Consider the following 16,923-nt stretch of genomic DNA (forward strand, 5'->3'; position numbering starts at 1 on the left):
TCTTTAAGACGGTGGAGCATGGCGAATATTGAAGAATATATGTAAATATTGCTAATCCCATGCAAAGGATTGTAGGATCACAAAATATGAGAAAGCCCATCAGAGATCACTTCTAGTCCAATATTGTCATTGGATTAGATGAGGAAACTGAGGCAGAGAGATGGAGTAACCTACCCAAAGCCACACACGTCTGGCTCAATTCTCTCCGTATTTTCTTTTAGCTGTCTAACCCAAACATTTGAGGAGCCCCTATTCTCTTTGTTTCCGGTCTGGCTAGGATTAGTAAAAAAATTCTGGTTTTGTTTTGTCGTGACTTCTGAGGGCAACAAACAAGGTCCCTTTAAACGCATCCTCTCTTCTCCCCATCTGGCAGGTTTGATATGCCCACCGTGCTTTTCCATTGGCCATTTTGTGTGGCTCCTTGCGCCCTTCCAAGATTCCCAACCAATCAAATCCTCCCTCTCTCTTGGACCTGGCTTTGAGGAATGTACCATATGGACCATGCGGGGAAGTAGGGAGGAGGAAGGGAGTGGCGACAGCTCATTTCTTCACCTTCTGCATATAACCATGAGATTCTGGCAAAGTCTGAGCCTGTAGGTAGCAACAGCAACCCTAAGGATGGGAACCAAGTGCCATTTTTAGAGGCGCACTTAGATCTGTCACCCCCGAGGCTGGGGCCCTATGGTCAGGGCTCGAGGGCTGCAGCCCCCGCCCTCCCATGTGCCCGCCCAGCCACCAGCGGCGGCGCCGCTGCCTTAGCTGCTGCCGCTGCTGTTGCCCGCGCGGACGCTGCGGCTGGCGTGCTGGGGTTGCGGGACTGCGGGGCTGCGGGCCCGGAGCGGGGCTCGGCGGCCCAGGCCGGCCAGGGGACGCCGGCGCCGAGCGACACACCAGCATGAGACGGAGGTGAGGACCGGGCTTCGGGACCCAGACCGGCCCCAACCGTTCCGTGGGGGCCTCATTCCACCAGCGCCCCAAGTGCAGGGTTTCCGGGGCCCCCAGAGGGCGGCTCTAGAGCAGGCGACCGCGGCGACCCGACCTGTGGCTGAAGACCTGCCTCCCCTGGGCAGCCCGGAGGGCTCGGGACCCGCCGTGGGCGCTTGGCGCCTCCTTCTGGCGGCCCCTTGGAGCCCTTTCCCTAGCGGGGCGGCGGACCGACGAGGAAGCCCCTCCTCGCGCTTCCCCGGCCCTCCCGGCCCCTGTCCTTGACCTCCAGGAGTTGGATGTTCGGTCAAGGGCGGCCGCGCGGGCCCCAGAGTTCCAGGGGAGCTTGGCACTGGCGAAAGCCAGGGGAAGGGGGAGGCTTCCAGCTATTTGTGAGTGGGAGAGTGGCTTGGAATGAGTCTTCTGGGGAAGCTTTGGGGGCGGGGGCGAAGATCTCTTATCTTAACCGGTGTCGGGAGGCTTAGGGATGGAGTGTGCACTGTCCTGCCGCCCCAGCCCAGCCCCTGGGCCATTGGCTTTCCACTGGAGCTGAGGTATGGGGCTCCTCTGTCGCACCGTGGCTGGGCAAGTGCCCGCATCCCGAGGGTAGATCTTGTCCTGATACCCTTGATCGGGAGTCTAACAGGGGGATGAGTATGGGCTGCTGAGTCGCTATGGTCAGGTGGCCACGAGAGAACCATGAAGTGCTTTTCCCTTTTATTTTCTTATGGTAGTGTTGGACTGGTTGAGATGATGGCAGCCACATACGTCACTTATCTATGAGCCACCGCCCCCCCCCCCCCCCCCCCCCAGCCTAACTGCCTTACAAGGTGATAGCGTTATTGGAGGTCTGTGTGGTACGCTGAAAATTGCTAGTTTAAAAATCACCCTAAGGAGCCCTATACACAGATCAGAGGCTCACCTTCTGTTAGCAGAAAGCCAGACGTGGTGATAGCCTTAGCTTTGCAGGTTCTGGCATGGATGGTAAACTAGTCATCACAATTGTTTGTTGGGCTCCTCAGGCAAGGCCTCTACCTCATCCCATTAGGGGGCATGGATTAGCCCTATATTTTGGCTGATTTTTCTCCAGAGTCTTAATTCAGGGAAAGTGTTCCAAGAATACAGAACACAATTGTGTTCTTTTAACGTTAGTGTTTAACACAGACATTAACTATGGTTAATATAAAGTGCATTAATGTAGAGATCAGTTGTGAAAAGTGTCCTTTTTAAGGCTTATTACTTTTTTCTTTTTTCGAGAGTTGTAGATGGAGAGAATGGCATTTACACATCGGAACATCAGTGTGTATTTGGTCCCATCTGACAGTTTGCTATGTAGACAATCATTTAGGATGATGGCTTTGTACCCCAAGGGTGAGAATGAGTTGGGTTTTATAGTGAGAATGATATCTCACTTTGAATTGCTGCTGCCAGCAGGAAGGCTTTCCCCTCTCATTACCTGGCCGTACAGATGCCAATTCATTGTGGTTGCTTTCTCTTGTGAGCACATCTGTAAAGATCCTTTAAGAGGATATTATAAATTCTGTATTTGATTGTTAAATGTACTCTCAGGTCAGTAATTTGGCTTAGGTTGTTTTAGCCCTACAGTGAGTTCTTCTTGTGCTTCATTTTTAAAAATTCTTAAACTTTTTGGATAGTGTATTAAATAGCTTCAAGTTAATTCCAGAATTAGTGGAAAAACATAGTTTGAGTATTCCTCTTGCAAGGAATCTTTAGGAACTGGGACCTTGTTCCTATCCAAGACTTCTTTGTGTGTTCACAACACTAACCTTTGAAATGTCTAGAACTTGTTTGTCAGACTGTGATTTTTTTACCCCCAATTGGGATGGTTCCCATTCAGTGAGGACTGCTTCATGGTGTTTGTAGATGTGGGAGAGAAAATGGGCTTTGGAATAATATATATACTTAGTTCAGTGCCTGGCATATAGTAGATGATTAATAAAAGTAGATAAATTTTTTTTTTTTTCCCTCTTTGGGTTTGGGAGACAGACATGTGGTTGATGAATCGGATGCAGTTTTGCACGCTTCCTTCTTAAGTTAGGAAAATTAGCCACCCTCCCTTCCCACCTTAACCTCTAACTCTAACACCACAATTTTTATAGTAAGTTAAAATGAAACTCAATGCCTGGACCTAAAAGTAAAAATCAAACAAGGAAAAAATTGAGTTCTTCTTCCCAGTTCACATATTACATTTTAAACCACTCAGTATAGGAGAGAAAGTGGTGGTCAGAATTGACCCCTTCTTGGGTCTTTTGAGCAGTCATCCTGCAGATAAGGATTTTGGTTGTTGTTGGTTTAACATGTCAAGTGGAACTAAAAACCTTTTCTAATTTCTCCTGACACTGGTGCCTGACAAATGGCCCAGGATGGTTGAAGCTTGACCAACAGACAGGGGCACAGTCTTAGATTTGGTGGGCTTTATAAGAAGAAGCCTTTTACTTCTTCCTGCTTTAGCAGGCTCATTGTGAGCAGATTAAAAGGCTATCAAACCTGATGTTCTTGAAAGAGAAAGAAATGTCACTGGTTTATTTATGTCCAATAATATTGGGTGTGACATTTTAATAATAATCATACTCTGGATTCACTTATTTTTTCTTTGTAGAAGTAAAAGCTTCCTTGTTGCCTTTTTTTTTTTTTTAATGTCTGTTTATTTTTGAAGGAGAGAGACCAAGCATGAGTGGGGGAGGGGCAGAAAGAGAGGGAGACACAGAATATGAAGCAGGCTCCAGGCTCAGAGCTGTCAGCACAGACCCCGATGCAGGGCTTGAACTCATGAGATCATGACCTGAGCCGAAGTTGGACGCTTAACCAACTGAGCCACCTAGGCAAACCCCAGCTTTTTCATTGCCTTTTATCTCATAGATTCTTACTTGTCTCTGAGATGTTCAGAGTTTAGTACAGTTTATTATTCCCATTTTATAGATGAGAAGGTGGAGGTGACATAATTTGCTCTCAATTGCAAGTGAGGTGGGGCCTGAACTGGATTTGAATTTAGTTTTCCTTCTTATATTACATTTAATTGATACTTTTGTAGGGAAAAACCCCCACTTTTTTTTTTTTTTTTGGAACTTGACGGACTTAAAGATAACAGACCATTGTGCTTTTCTGATTGACTAGACAGCTACGGATAGTTGATGCTTATTGAGTGCTTAAGTATGGGAGTCTGTGCTAGGTACTTTATGTATATTACCTCATTTATTCCTCACAACAGTATGCAAGGTAGGGCTTATTATTACCCCCAGTTTTATAGATAATGAACTAGGGTTTGATGAGACCCTAGGTCAAAGGAGTGACAGAAAGCAGGGCTGGCACTCAGACCTGGGCTGTCTGATTTCAAAGTGTGTGCTCTTAACTCCCATGCTTTAGTGGTGACTAAGGAGCAGACGTCAGAGTCCCTAATTCCTGTTGCTGGTGCCTGGGACCTGATGAGCTGTGATTGTACTGGGGCTTTATTTTTCACCGAAGTAAAGTTTTCACATCCTGGAGTTTTCTTGTACCACAAATATTCCTCTAGCCAGGTGGAGGGTCATTACTGTAGAAAACATAATCAGAGCTGAAAAAGCATCTATATTTGGAGAGTACGAAGTATTTATTAAGACCAAAAGGGGAGAATAGGGAAAGAGAGAATCAAGGTGGTTTGTTGACAGGAAATTTGTGATATTCTAACACAGGGGATGTCTTTAGTACCCCGGCTTTTTAACTTAAGCTGTGGGTTGAAATTGTAAACCAGGAGGCACAGCAGGACTGGGCTAGAATCTGTGTAGTATTAGGCTCTCAGTTTCTACTTTAGATGGCAAAGTTGAAAATCTGATTCCTTTTCAGTCTTTAGCTTCCTTAAACAATACAGTACGTTGTGGGAATGGTGGGGATATTGTTTGGAGTTTTACCTAAACTCTTTATGGACTTCCCCTTCCTTCTATCCCCTCCCCCACCCCACCCCCCATCTTTGGTTCCACTTTTCAGAATTCAGCTCTGATTCTGTAGAATTGGGTGGAATCGTGGAGGGTGTCAGGCTCCAAGATGCTTGGGATACACCAATGAATAGAACACCCCTACCCCTGTGGGCTCAGCAGTACATGACTTGTTTTCTTGGTGTGGGCTTTAGCTGTCTTGGCTATGAAGGTTTATAGTCATCAAGAAACTGGGGAGGTAGGACAGGGAAACTTATCACCCCAAACCCTGTAATTCATTGACTTTTTGTCATTGGCAAGTCAGAATTTCCCAGAGGAAAGAAAATTGCCACAACATACAAAAAGAGGAAAGCGGTGGTAATCAGATTACAGAAGGGAGGAGAAGTAGGACTGTTGGTCTGTACCTTGCTGAGAGGCGGAAGGACAGGAGCTTCTGCTGAGTATTAAGTTCTGTGGTAAGAACAGCTATGTCTCCCTGCATCCCTCTTGCAGGGCCTGCTCTGTCTGTCACAGCAGGGAGAAGCGAGCATGTCTTGGTATGTGAATGAAAACCAGGAAAGGCGTCTTTCTGCATTAGATGGGTCTACAGAGGTCTGTCCTTTTTTTGTATATTGTATATCCAGTGAAGAATATGGTTTGGTTAACTCTGGAAGGAGAGAGACAGCCGGTGGTTAACTAGTAGCTTTTATTGACTTCCTTACTACTTTAAAATAAATAATAACTGAAAGGCAAAGTGAAACTTTGGTCCCAGCCTTGCCCTCTCTCCTGCCCTGCTTCTCTTCTGTTGATTTAAGTAAAGTATGGAGGAGGCTTGAGGGGAGGTAAAGTAAAGTATGGGGAGGACTTTCCTATGTTAGTGTTGGAGCTTAGGAAGACAGGAGGAGCAGAGTAATCCAAAGGGAACATTAAGAGTAGCCAATAACTTGGGGCACCTGGGTGGCTCAGTCGGTTAAGTGGCTGACTTCAGGTCATGATCTCATGGTTCGTGAGTGTGAGCCCCATGTCTGGCTTTGTGCTGACAGCTTGGAGCCTGGAGCCTGCCTCAGATTCTGTGTCTCCCTCTCTCTCTGACCCTCCCCTGCTCACACTCTGTCTGTCTCTCTCTGTCTCTCTCTCTCTTCAAAAATTAAATAAATATTAAAAAAAAAAAAAGAGTAGGCAGTACTTACTCCTAGATGCTGTAGCTCCTCTGGGTTACAACAAACCTTCAGCACAGACTGCTTCCACAAAACACTGACTTGTAAAATCGACTGCACTCCTCCCCATCTTCCCCCCATTTCAACCACCTCTACCACCAGAGCTGCCTTGTGATTGAGAATTGTTGGGTTTGTGAGTGAAAAAGGAAAAGAAGTGAGGAAGGTAGCATCATGATGATAATGACATTAGCAGTGGTAGCAGCACAGACAGAGAGACAAATTGTGTATCAGGCTCCACATGGATGAACTCATTCAGTCCTCACAGCAACCTTGGAGGATAGGTACTGTTATGATTCTTGCTTTGTACATGAGGAAGCCAAGGCACAGGGAGCAGTGACTTACTGAGTGTCTCAGTTAGAAAGTGGTGGAGACAGACTTCAGACTTAGGCATTTGGTTCCAGACTTGTGCTCTCATGGACCAGTGAAGAGCCGCTGACTTGAATAGACTTGCACCTAGAAGTTTTCTCCATCCTGAGGGTCACCTTTCCTCTCTTCCAACCTCCCCTTCATTTTCACATTTAATCCCATTCTTACTTTTAAGTTACTGATCTGAAATGCTACAGGAGAGATGTATTTAGGTTAACTGGCTTCTTCCTTTAAAATTGGGGCAGAGTCAGAGAAGGTAATTTTGAAGCATTTAGAGAACACAGGCCCAGGTGGGCTTCCAAGAAGAGATACCTAGGACAGTATAAGAGTCTTCAGGGACTTAGGGGCTGGATCATGGGATCTGGAAAGAATGCTGATGACAGCTCTACTTCTAGAAAAGATGAGGAACCCTTTCCTTTCTCTCCTCTACCTTTTGTCTTGGCATGGGTTGCTTATTCCCAAGACCTAGAACTTAAGCAACCCTCTCATTGCCCTAGCTTTATGGATGATTAAAAAAAATTTTTTTTTTAACTTTTATTTATTTTTGAGAGACAGAGGAGAGGCAGAGCATGAGCAGGGGAGGGGGAGAGAGAGAGAGAGAGAGAGATACAGAATCTGAAGCAGGCTCCACGCTCTGAGCTGTTTGTTAGCAGAGAGCCCAACATGGGGCTCGAACTCATGAACTGGAGACCATGACCTGAGCTGAAGTCAGACGCTCAACCGACTGAGCCACCCAGGCGCCCCCCCTTTTTTTTAAATTCTTTTTTAACATTTATTTATTTTTGAGAGGCAGAGCACAAGCAGCGGAGGGGGAGTGGATAATTTTAATTTCATTTACTTACTTACTTAAATAAATTAGTCTGGGGTCCTAACCATGTTTGGAACAGAACCTTTTACCCAGTTTGGTCATAACTGATCAAAGTCATTATTTCCCTGTGAAAAAGGAAAAGGGAAATAGTGTGACCAGTGACATGGACATGTGTCAGTCTGTTTCCAAAACAGGTTTTTCTCAAAACCAGACTTGCAGAGGAAGGGGGAAAAAAATCAACTTTCTGCCTTTGGCATTTTAAGTATCTTTAGGCAAGTGAGTCCTGTGGACAATTATGTAGTAATAGCTGTTATTTACTGAGTGTTACTATGGGCTATACACTGTGCCAACTGCTTTAATATGCACACATCATTTCTTAAGTCTTAAGTACTGTCACTCCTATTTTACGATAGGAAACTGCTCCAGAGAGGGTAAGGTTCATAAACCCAATAAGTTGTAGAGGCTGGATAACTCTAAATCACTTCATTATAGGGTGAAATGTTGAGGGAGCAAAAGGAAGAGAAAATGGGGAAGAAAAAGACAGTGTTGGGCAGGAGAAAGAAGTTCAGGAGATGGCAACAGCCCCTAGGATTTATTGCACCCTGTGTATCTAGCTTCAGTGAGCTTGGTGGAGCACAAAGAAGTCCATGGACCTCAACCACCTTAAGGGAGCTGGGGAACCAAGAAGTTTGAGAACCTAAGAGTAAATTTTAGGTTACACACTGGGACTTGGTTTCAGTACGCATTTATTGAGTAACTACTATATAATAAAGCAAGTGCCAGGTATTAAAACAATGTCTGCCAGCAAGAGGTCACCATATTTCCAGGGCAGGCAGACACAAATGCAGAAAACTATATAGTGTGTTGGGATAAGTCACTTAACTGGCCAGGGATCCCTGAACATGGAGTGGTAAGAAAATTTATATTTACTGGCAAAATATTTCTTTTTGATTCAGTTTTGTTAATTTCATGCACATAAGGTTGAGAATTTCTGAAATTTACCTACCCCCTGTGGCTATTGTTTCTGGAATGTTTGTGTTTTAGCAAACAGAGGATCTCTTTGCAGCCCCTCAGCTGGGGCCACCTCCCTTTCCTGCAGGCTGCCGTTAGGCCCGTCACTACTGTGGATCTGTTGAGTTTGGTGTGCTTGTCCTTGTGTAGTCATTTGGTGACTTGCTTGGATGTATATGTTCTCCCTTGCTAGAGGAGCATGCTGCTGGGCTGTGCCCTTTCCAGGTGTTCTAGTAGGGGAAGGAGCAGTCCTGGGCATGGAGATGCTTTACCAATGTTTTGGGAATTAGATCAGACCATGTCACCACTATGACTCCTTTCTAACTCTAGGACCACATTACTGTGCCAATAGTGACCTGGGCACCCAGTAGTAGCCTTGTGGTGGTTGGTATCTGCCAGCCCTCCTACTCCTCCATCTTTCTTAAGTATCTCTTTGTCATATGCTATACTTGGAAATTGATATATTGTGGAAAAGGCCTAATAGGGCTTCATATTGCTTGTTAGGCTTACATACAGTTTTTGCTTGTGTTTTAATCTTTTATAAGACCTTTGGATCACTATAATCAGCTCCATTCAAGTAGAAATTACTTATCTCTCCTGGAAATTGAGTTGACTCAGTTTGGTAATAACATTTAGGACTCTTTCATATGCGGCTAATGAAAAGTTCTTTCTGTTCATGACCAATGACTCCAGAGTAGGGTTCATCTGCTTAAAGGTGTCTCTTGCTTTAAGCAAACTTGATGTATGGAAATTGGATTGACCTCCAAAATATAATAGTCTGTGTCTGTATTCCTTGGCTTTAAATTTAATTCATCACAGCAAAGGAATTTTGCAACAGAATTCCCTCTGTAGGGATTTAAAATTTTACTTTTCTACATACAACTTTTTCAGGCAGTCTGATCTTCCACCATTGGTGGAAATGACTGTGTGTCACTTACCTGCCTGGCTTTCTCCCTCCCCCGGTATACATGCAGCCTCAGAGTCACAGATGTTACTGGGCTCTGTCTTTACAGGCTCCCAGGCCTATCATCCAGGCTTGTTGGTGTAGGAGGCAGAATCAGCTGCTGTTATGACTGTCAGTCAGTGTGCATCCTGGTTACGCCCAACTGGCTAGCTTTTGCTCATGCAGTATTCATTTGCGTGCCAGGATTCATCTGGACCATTTCTGTCTGTGGTACCTCACTTGGCTCCATGTACAGTTTCCTTTTATGCTTGTCTCAGGTTATTTTTGCTGGCTTTCATGAGGCCCAAACGTTTGGGCATAGGTAGAAAGGCAAGAAAATCCAGAGTGAAGCATATATAGATTGTTCCCTGCTAGTAGACTGAAGCAGGCCAAGGGGGTTGGCTAAAAGCCTTACTTCTGCTGAAGTATGGGACAGGTGGGAAAGGAACTAATATAGCAGGAGTCTACTTTATATATACACTTATGACATTATCTCCTTTAATCCTTTAAAAACAATTTTTTTAAAATATTTATTTATTTTTGAGAGAGATAGAGACAGAATGCAGGTGGGTTAGGGGCAGAGAGAGGGAGACACAGAATCTGAAGTAGGCTCCAGGCTCTGCACTGTCAGCACAGAACCCACAAGCTGTGAGATCATGACCTGAGCCAAAGTCGGATGCTCAACTGACTGAGCCACCCAGGCACCCCTCTCCTTTAATCCTTAACAACAGTTAAGTATATGGTGCCCACTTAACAGGTTGGGAAACATGAGGCTCAGTGATGTGAGATGACCTGCCTGATTGATACCTCTCAGCTGGTGAATAGTGAAGCTAAATTAGATTTAAAAAACCAAAATGTGGGGGCACCTGGGTGGCTCAGTCGGTTGAGCGTCTGACTTTGGCTTAGGTCATGATCTCATGGTTCGTGAGCTTGAGTCCCAGGTCGGGCTCTGTGCTGACATTGCAGAGCCTGAAGCCTGCTTCAGATTCTCCATCTGAAGTGTCTCCATCTCTCTCTGCCCCTCCCCTGCTCATCTCTCTCTCTCTCTCTCCCTCTCCCTAAAAAAAAATAAAATAAAATAAACATTAAAAAAAATTTTTTTTAAAACACCAAAATGTGTAGTGGTTAGGAACATGAACACTGGAACTAGACAGTTCTGCATCAGTTTACTAGGGTGTGTGACTTTGTGTTGTTTAACCTCCTTGGGCCTCATTGCACCATCTGTGCAACGGTGTAACAATCCTGTTTATTTTGTACAGTCGTAAGCATTCAAAATTCTGCCAGGTACCCACTGAGCACCTTAAGTGTTAGCTAGTACTATTATTGACTGTTGCTTATGAAACTTGGAGAAGAATACTGAGACACTGGGTTTCTTCTCTTCTGGAGACAGAGTATGTGTGAGTCCATGTTTAATATAAAAGTATCCTCAAATGCCCCCTGCCTTCAACTTCTGCTCTCTGCCTTATTACGCTCAGCCTTATCCCTAGCTCTGCATTCTTTTTTTTTTTTTCTTTTGCATTCTTTTTCTTGTTAGCAACTGTGTAGACTTCCTGGAATAATTTGTTCATTAGTTTATCATCTATTCGGCCCTTCCTCCACATGTTGCATTGTACTGGGTATCAGGGCAGGGCACAGGTTCATAGAAATATATGACCTTACCCTGTTCATAACTAATGCATCTGCTTCAGAAGATACAATATGAATGTAAAAAACAATTGGGTGAAGAGGAAAGGAAAGCAATGAAATACCAAAGTGGCACAAACAGGTGACTCTACTGTCTGGAGAAAACAAGGATAGTAACTACATTTGATCCTTGAACAACACGGGTTTGAACTGTGTGGGTCCACTTATATGAGGCTTTTTTTTTTTTAATTATTTTTTTTTTCATGTTTATTTCTGAGAGAGAAACCAAGCATGAATTGGGGGAGGGGCAGAGAGAGAGGGAGACACAGAATCAGAAGCAGGCTCCAGGCTCTGAGCTGTCAGCACAGAGCCCGACAAGGGCTCACAAACTGTGAGATCGTGACCTGAACCGAAGTCAGTCGCTCAACCGACAGAGCCACCCAGGCGCCCTGAAGCTGTTTTTGATAAGTACAACATGGTACTATAAATGTATTTTCCTTATGGTTTTTAAATAACACTTTCTTTGGCTTACTTTATTATAAGAATATAGTGCATGGTGCATATACATACAAAATATGTGTTAATCAACTGTTTAAGTTATCAGGAAGGCTTGTGGTCAACAGTTGACCCTTAGTGGGGAGTCAAAAGTTATATGCAGATTTCCAGCTGCATGGGGGTCAGCACCTTAAGTCGTCCATTGTTCAAGGGTCAATTGTATTACCTTTTGAGAACTTACTATATACCAAGAACTGGTTTAGATGCTCTACATGCACTGTCAGCCCTGCAGGTTAGGAGATACTATATCATCCTTGCTTTATAGAGGAGGACTCAGAGATATAAGTATCTTGTCCAAGGACACATAGCATGTGCATGGGAGGTGCCTGGGGTTTGAACCCTAGTCCACACTGACTCCCGTGGGCCTATAGACTGTGTCCCAGGTCACTATTAGGATTGTCTAGGTGCTGGTGTGAGCAAAGCTTGGAGTGAGAGTAAGCAGGATGCATTCACGGCAGCGAGAAGGCCAGCCTGACTGGGTTGGAGTTAAGTTTAGTGTTTGGGGATTGCCGTGCCACTGTCTGTCTGGGTGTTGGGAGATGAGTAAGACATGTTCCTTGCCCTCTGGAATCTTACTGTAGCTGGGGAGACAGACACACAAATAGATGATTTCAGTGTAGTGTGGTAAGAGCTGTGATGAGGATAAGTATAGGGTACTGTGGAAGCACAGGAAAGGGAACCAGGAAATGCTCCCAGAGTCTTGAAAGGAGGGCTTAGCAGCTAAAGGCAAGAAGAGTTTTCTTTTTTTTTTTTTTGTTTTGTTTTGTTTTAATGTTTATTTATTTGGGGGGGAGGGATGGAGAGAACATGAGTGGAGGAGGGGCAGAGAGAGAGGGAGATACAGAATCCAAAGCGGGCTCCAAGGCTCTGAGCTGTCAGCACAGAGTCCGATTCGGGGCTCGAACTGACGGGCAGTGAGATCATGACCTGAGCCGAAGTTGGATGCTCAACTGACTGAGCCACCCAGGCGCCCCAAGAAGAGTTTTCTAAAAGGCAGAGAACAGCATGAACAAAGGCATGACCTTTAAAAACAAGTTTATTCACCTGGTCTGATGCATGCCATGGTACAGTATGAAGTTTATAGGCAACAGGAAGTTCATCAGAGGTGTTTGAACACAGAGCAATAGTGTGGAAGTAGTATTTTGTGCCCATTAATATGGTGGAGGAGGGAAAAATGAAAGTCAAGCAAGACCACCTATGGGAGGAGTTGGCAAACTTTTTTCTATAAAGGGCCAGGAGTATACATTTTAGGCTTCAGTGGTCTCTGATGCAGCTATGCAGCTGCTGTTGTAGCAGGAAAGCAGCCATAAACCATTGGTAAACAAATGGGCATGGCACTGTGCCAACAAAGCTCTTATTTGTGGCCCTCTGAGTTGGAATTTCATACAATTCTCACATGTCTCAAAATAGTCTTTTGATTTTTTTCCCCAAGCGATTTAAAAATGTGAAACCCTTCTTGCTTGGAGGTTGGATTTGGCCCACAAGTAATGGTTTGCCCACCTTGATAGTAATTCAGGTGTGACGTGACAAGCAACTGGAACAGGTTGTTGGTGGTAGAAACAGAGAGGAAGGGACTCCATGCCAGAGACATTTTGGAAAGAGGACACTGATTAGATAGAAAAGATACGGAAAGGGAAGAGCTCCAGAGGATGCTGAAGCTTCAAGTTTGGTGCCTTCCCAGGCCCCTTTTGGGGGCTTATTTTCCATGTACTCAGAGTAGGACTTGATTCTGGAGAAAAACCAGAGAGCATGGCTTGGTTCTAGAGAAAAACTGAGAGATAGCGGATGCCTTATGTGCTCCCAGACTTCTGTCAGCATTGTTAATTGTCCCAATTGTCTCCCTCTGACTCTCACTGTGTCTAAGCCACCTTTGCTGCCTTGGCCTCTGGGTGCTGTAGGCGGGAGGTGGCTCCTGCTGTAACTGGGACAGCATGCCCACTTGTTTGTTGGGGCCCAAGTAAAGTTCATTTGTTGGATAACTTTTTATATAATTTCAAGTTTACAGAGATGTTGCAAGAGCAGCTCCCTTGTGCCTGTTATCTAGATCTATTAAATTAGATTTTATTCTCTCCCTGCTGTCTTCCCATTTTTTCCTGGCCCATTTGAAAGTTGGTGACATTGTGCCCCTTTTTACCCCTAAGTACTGCAGCATGGATTTATCAAGACAGGATGGTAATGACAAGGTAATGAAAAGATGGTGATCAACAGCAGGAAACTTAACAGTGATACAATCTTGGTTGTTTTTGAACCTAGCACACCTCCAATAACTGTTACTTATAGATTATCAGCCATAGGTAAATACTGATGCTGCTATTCCCTCCCAATACTTAGAGACACAAGTTGCCAACTGCTTGTCTTCAGGACCCACACTCCCAGCAGTAGCAATTCTCTGGGACTCATGCTTGGGCTGATCACTGGGCTGCTCTGAAAGGAGAAGCAGCCCCAGGGCTGAAGGATCACTTGTTATCGTGAGCTTCTAAGCTGCCAGAGGACAGGCACTGCTGTTTACTTGACATAGCGCCTGCCATTTCCTGATGCCTTCTTGAGAAAGTTAATCTCTTAAATGGAGTACAGCAGCCACAACACCCAAGATCTCACTTATAGTTACAGACACAGTCTTGCTTTTGGCTTTCGTCTCCTCCCTTGCTCCTCAGGCTATGGAAGGTGATTCTTCTGGGATGGATTTTGTTCCAGGCCTGATCTGGAAAATAAAATGGAATTAAATTGGAATAATGTATTTTGGAAATAAAATGGGAGGAAAAGCTACACTACCTTTTCTAGTTAGAGCAAAAAGGGATTTTCCTTTCTTGGCTATTTTTAGAGACTGAAACCAGAAATAGGGGAATGTCTGATACATACTCTTTAATTCCTTATGAGTAGTAATAGCTTGTTTAGTTCCATGGGAACTATGGGAAAAGGAATCTGGAAATTCTGCACCTGATGAGAAAGGAATAAAAGGAAGGCTTTTATCTTTGTGTAACTTGGGTGACTCATTCCATTTATCTAAGTTCTATGTGACTTAACTAAATGGTTGATCTTTACCAGTGTGGACGTGATTGAGACCCTTCACTGTGTTCAGTCATTACTGACCTTCAGAGAGACCATTCTTGGTGAGCGAGGACATCTGAAATCTGAGTCAAGAGTCCTCAGTGTCTTAGGTCTGCAAGGCCCTGTGCCCTGGGGTGGGAGGTGGGTCACAAAGGAGGATAAAGGTGCTGGGTGCCTCTGCATTCCCTGATCTCCCAGTCTACATGAGAAAACCTTGATTCAGCTGCTACTGTGCAGTGAGCTCAAGTGAATCACTTAATGGTTGTGTGTCACAGTTTTGCCATTTGTAAAGTAGACAGATGTTGGCCATCAGCCATTTAAAGAGACATAAATTTGAGTATAAAATTTGCAGGTGTGCTTGGAAACAAACTACGAGTACCGTGTACATACATTTTCACAGGAGCATGCTTAACACAGATAGAGGTTACTGCTCACTGCTAGTGTGAGAGGACTGATGGTCAGAGATGTTAGAAGCTGCTCTCACAGGATCTGCTTGTCTTCTGTGCAGTTCAGGGAATACACACAGTCAAGGCAGACGGATTCAGTAAACATTAACTTAAAAGTACTAGGGATGAACAAAGAGAGTAGAAGCCACAGGCTCTGTTCTTAAGAGTTCATAGTTCATCTTGGGAATCAAGAGCAATAATAAAAGCAGTTAGTGAACACCAGGCAAATACAGAGACTCAAGTATAAACCATGTCTTCTGCTGCTCAAAAGGCAGTGGTTACTATTCCCCTTGCTCCCTGTGCTCTAGTTTCTCTGGCTGCCTTACTGTTCCTTGGACATCTAGGCACACCCTGCCTCACACACACTGTTCAGTCTTCCCAAACAAGTCTCCCCTATGGTGGTACATGGCTGACCTGCTTGTCCTCTGTATGCCTTTGCTTAAATGTTACCTTCTCTAGGAACGCTACTCATGCCTCCTAGTCTAAAATTTCAGTGTGTCCCCCAGTATTCTAAATTCTTAACTCTTTTATCCTGCTTTGCTTTTTCCTTTTTTTCCAGAGTACTTCCCACCCTCTAGCATGTTTTACTTATGTTTATTGAGAGGCATAGTAGTCTGGGCTCTGGAGCCAGACTGCCTGTGTATACATGTTGGCCTCACCACTTACTACTTATGTGAACTTGGATAGATTCTGTAACCCCTTTAGTCTGAGTTTCCCCATTTGTAAGAATAATACCTAATTCATATAATTTTTATGAGGATCAAATGAATTAATGTTTATTAAATGCTTAGCCTAACACCTGATATGGAGTAGGTGCTACATAAGTGTTTGATAAATACAGTTTTTATTGTCAAATGGAAGCTGCGTGAGGTCACAGAGTTTTATCTGTTTTGTCCTCTGATGTATCTCTAGTATCTAGAACAAACCCTGGCACAAAGCAGACAGGAAGTACATGTTGAGCGAATGAAGGAGCTGTGGACGAGTTGGTCTGGAAAGGGGAGCAGTGAGGTGTGGGTCAGCACTGTGGATGGCAGAGGCTGACCTGGGTTCCCATTCCAGCTCCGCACTGTGTCATCTTGGACCAGGGTCTTAATCTCTCCAAGGCTCAAGCTCTCGCTTCCCTTGCAGAGTTGTTAGCAGAATTAGGTGAAATAATATGCAAAAAGTGCCAAGCATGATGCTGGCCTGGCTCGTAGCAGATGGTCAGTAAATGTTAGTTCTTTTCCTTCCTCAGCACCCCTGGAAGAAGTGAGTCAGTGAAGGAAGCCAGTTGTTATGGAGGAACAGGGGAAATCCTGAGTCTAGGTGTAGAGAGGGGGACAAAAACAAGATCCTAGATAAAGAGGTGACCATCACCAACATGCTGGACTGGAGTGGTTAGTAAGAAGGGGCTGTTAGTAAGTACTTTGATGCTAAGATGAGAGTTGTAGGGGTTTTTTTGTAACTTGATTTTGATACAATTTCAGAAAAGTGCAAGAATAGTGTAAGGAACTCTTTGTTTACCCAGAATCACCAGTTGTTTTCATTTTGTCCCATTTGCTTTTCATATTTTTTTCTTTCTCTCCATATGAATTAGAGATATTGCATTCCTTGACCCCTAAATACTTCAGTGTTTATCTCCTAGGAAGAGGAATATTCTCTTAGATTTTGATAGGGAGCCTTAGGTTCTTAAATAGAGAAGTGGCACTGTGTGAAAATTACTTGAGGAAGATGGGCTGGAGGCCAAGTGGACCCATGGGCGGGTAGTTTGGGATAATTTCCATTGGAGGGTAATGAAGGCAGAGTGATGACCAGAAATGGGAAAAGGGAGATAGACCTAGGAGATGTTTAGTGAGTCTTGGGTATATTGCTGCTTGGGAGAGGACAAAGATGACAAGGGGAAAGGAGGTCTCCTATGTAACAATGCTGTTGTTCTGGGGAGGAGAGCAGCAGGCATAATCTGAAAAAGCAAATTCACCTTTATTTTATGCTTGGGAAAATGAAATTTCACTACGCCCTTTGTTCATATTACAGTCTACAGAAGATAAAGGTCCATCAAATCCTGGCTGATGTGGTAGAGTCTATCTGTTGCATT

At 44.4% G+C, this 16,923-nt stretch overlaps 1 protein-coding gene across 15 annotated transcripts in view; it reads left to right on the top strand.

Moving 5' to 3' along the window:
- Window positions 1–839: 839 nt before the first annotated feature.
- Window positions 840–16,923, top strand: part of MICAL3 (microtubule associated monooxygenase, calponin and LIM domain containing 3) — a 206,303-nt gene continuing 190,219 nt past the window's right edge. For all 15 annotated transcript variants that reach the window (XM_032593869.1, XM_030321297.1, XM_030321299.1 and 12 more), the window contains exon 1: window positions 840–906. The gene's annotated coding sequence lies outside the window, so the exon portion shown is untranslated. The remainder of the gene's footprint in view (window positions 907–16,923) is intronic.

Source organism: Lynx canadensis, chromosome B4 (genome assembly GCF_007474595.2).
Source record: "Lynx canadensis isolate LIC74 chromosome B4, mLynCan4.pri.v2, whole genome shotgun sequence".
NCBI classification, from domain to species: Eukaryota; Metazoa; Chordata; class Mammalia; order Carnivora; family Felidae; genus Lynx; species Lynx canadensis.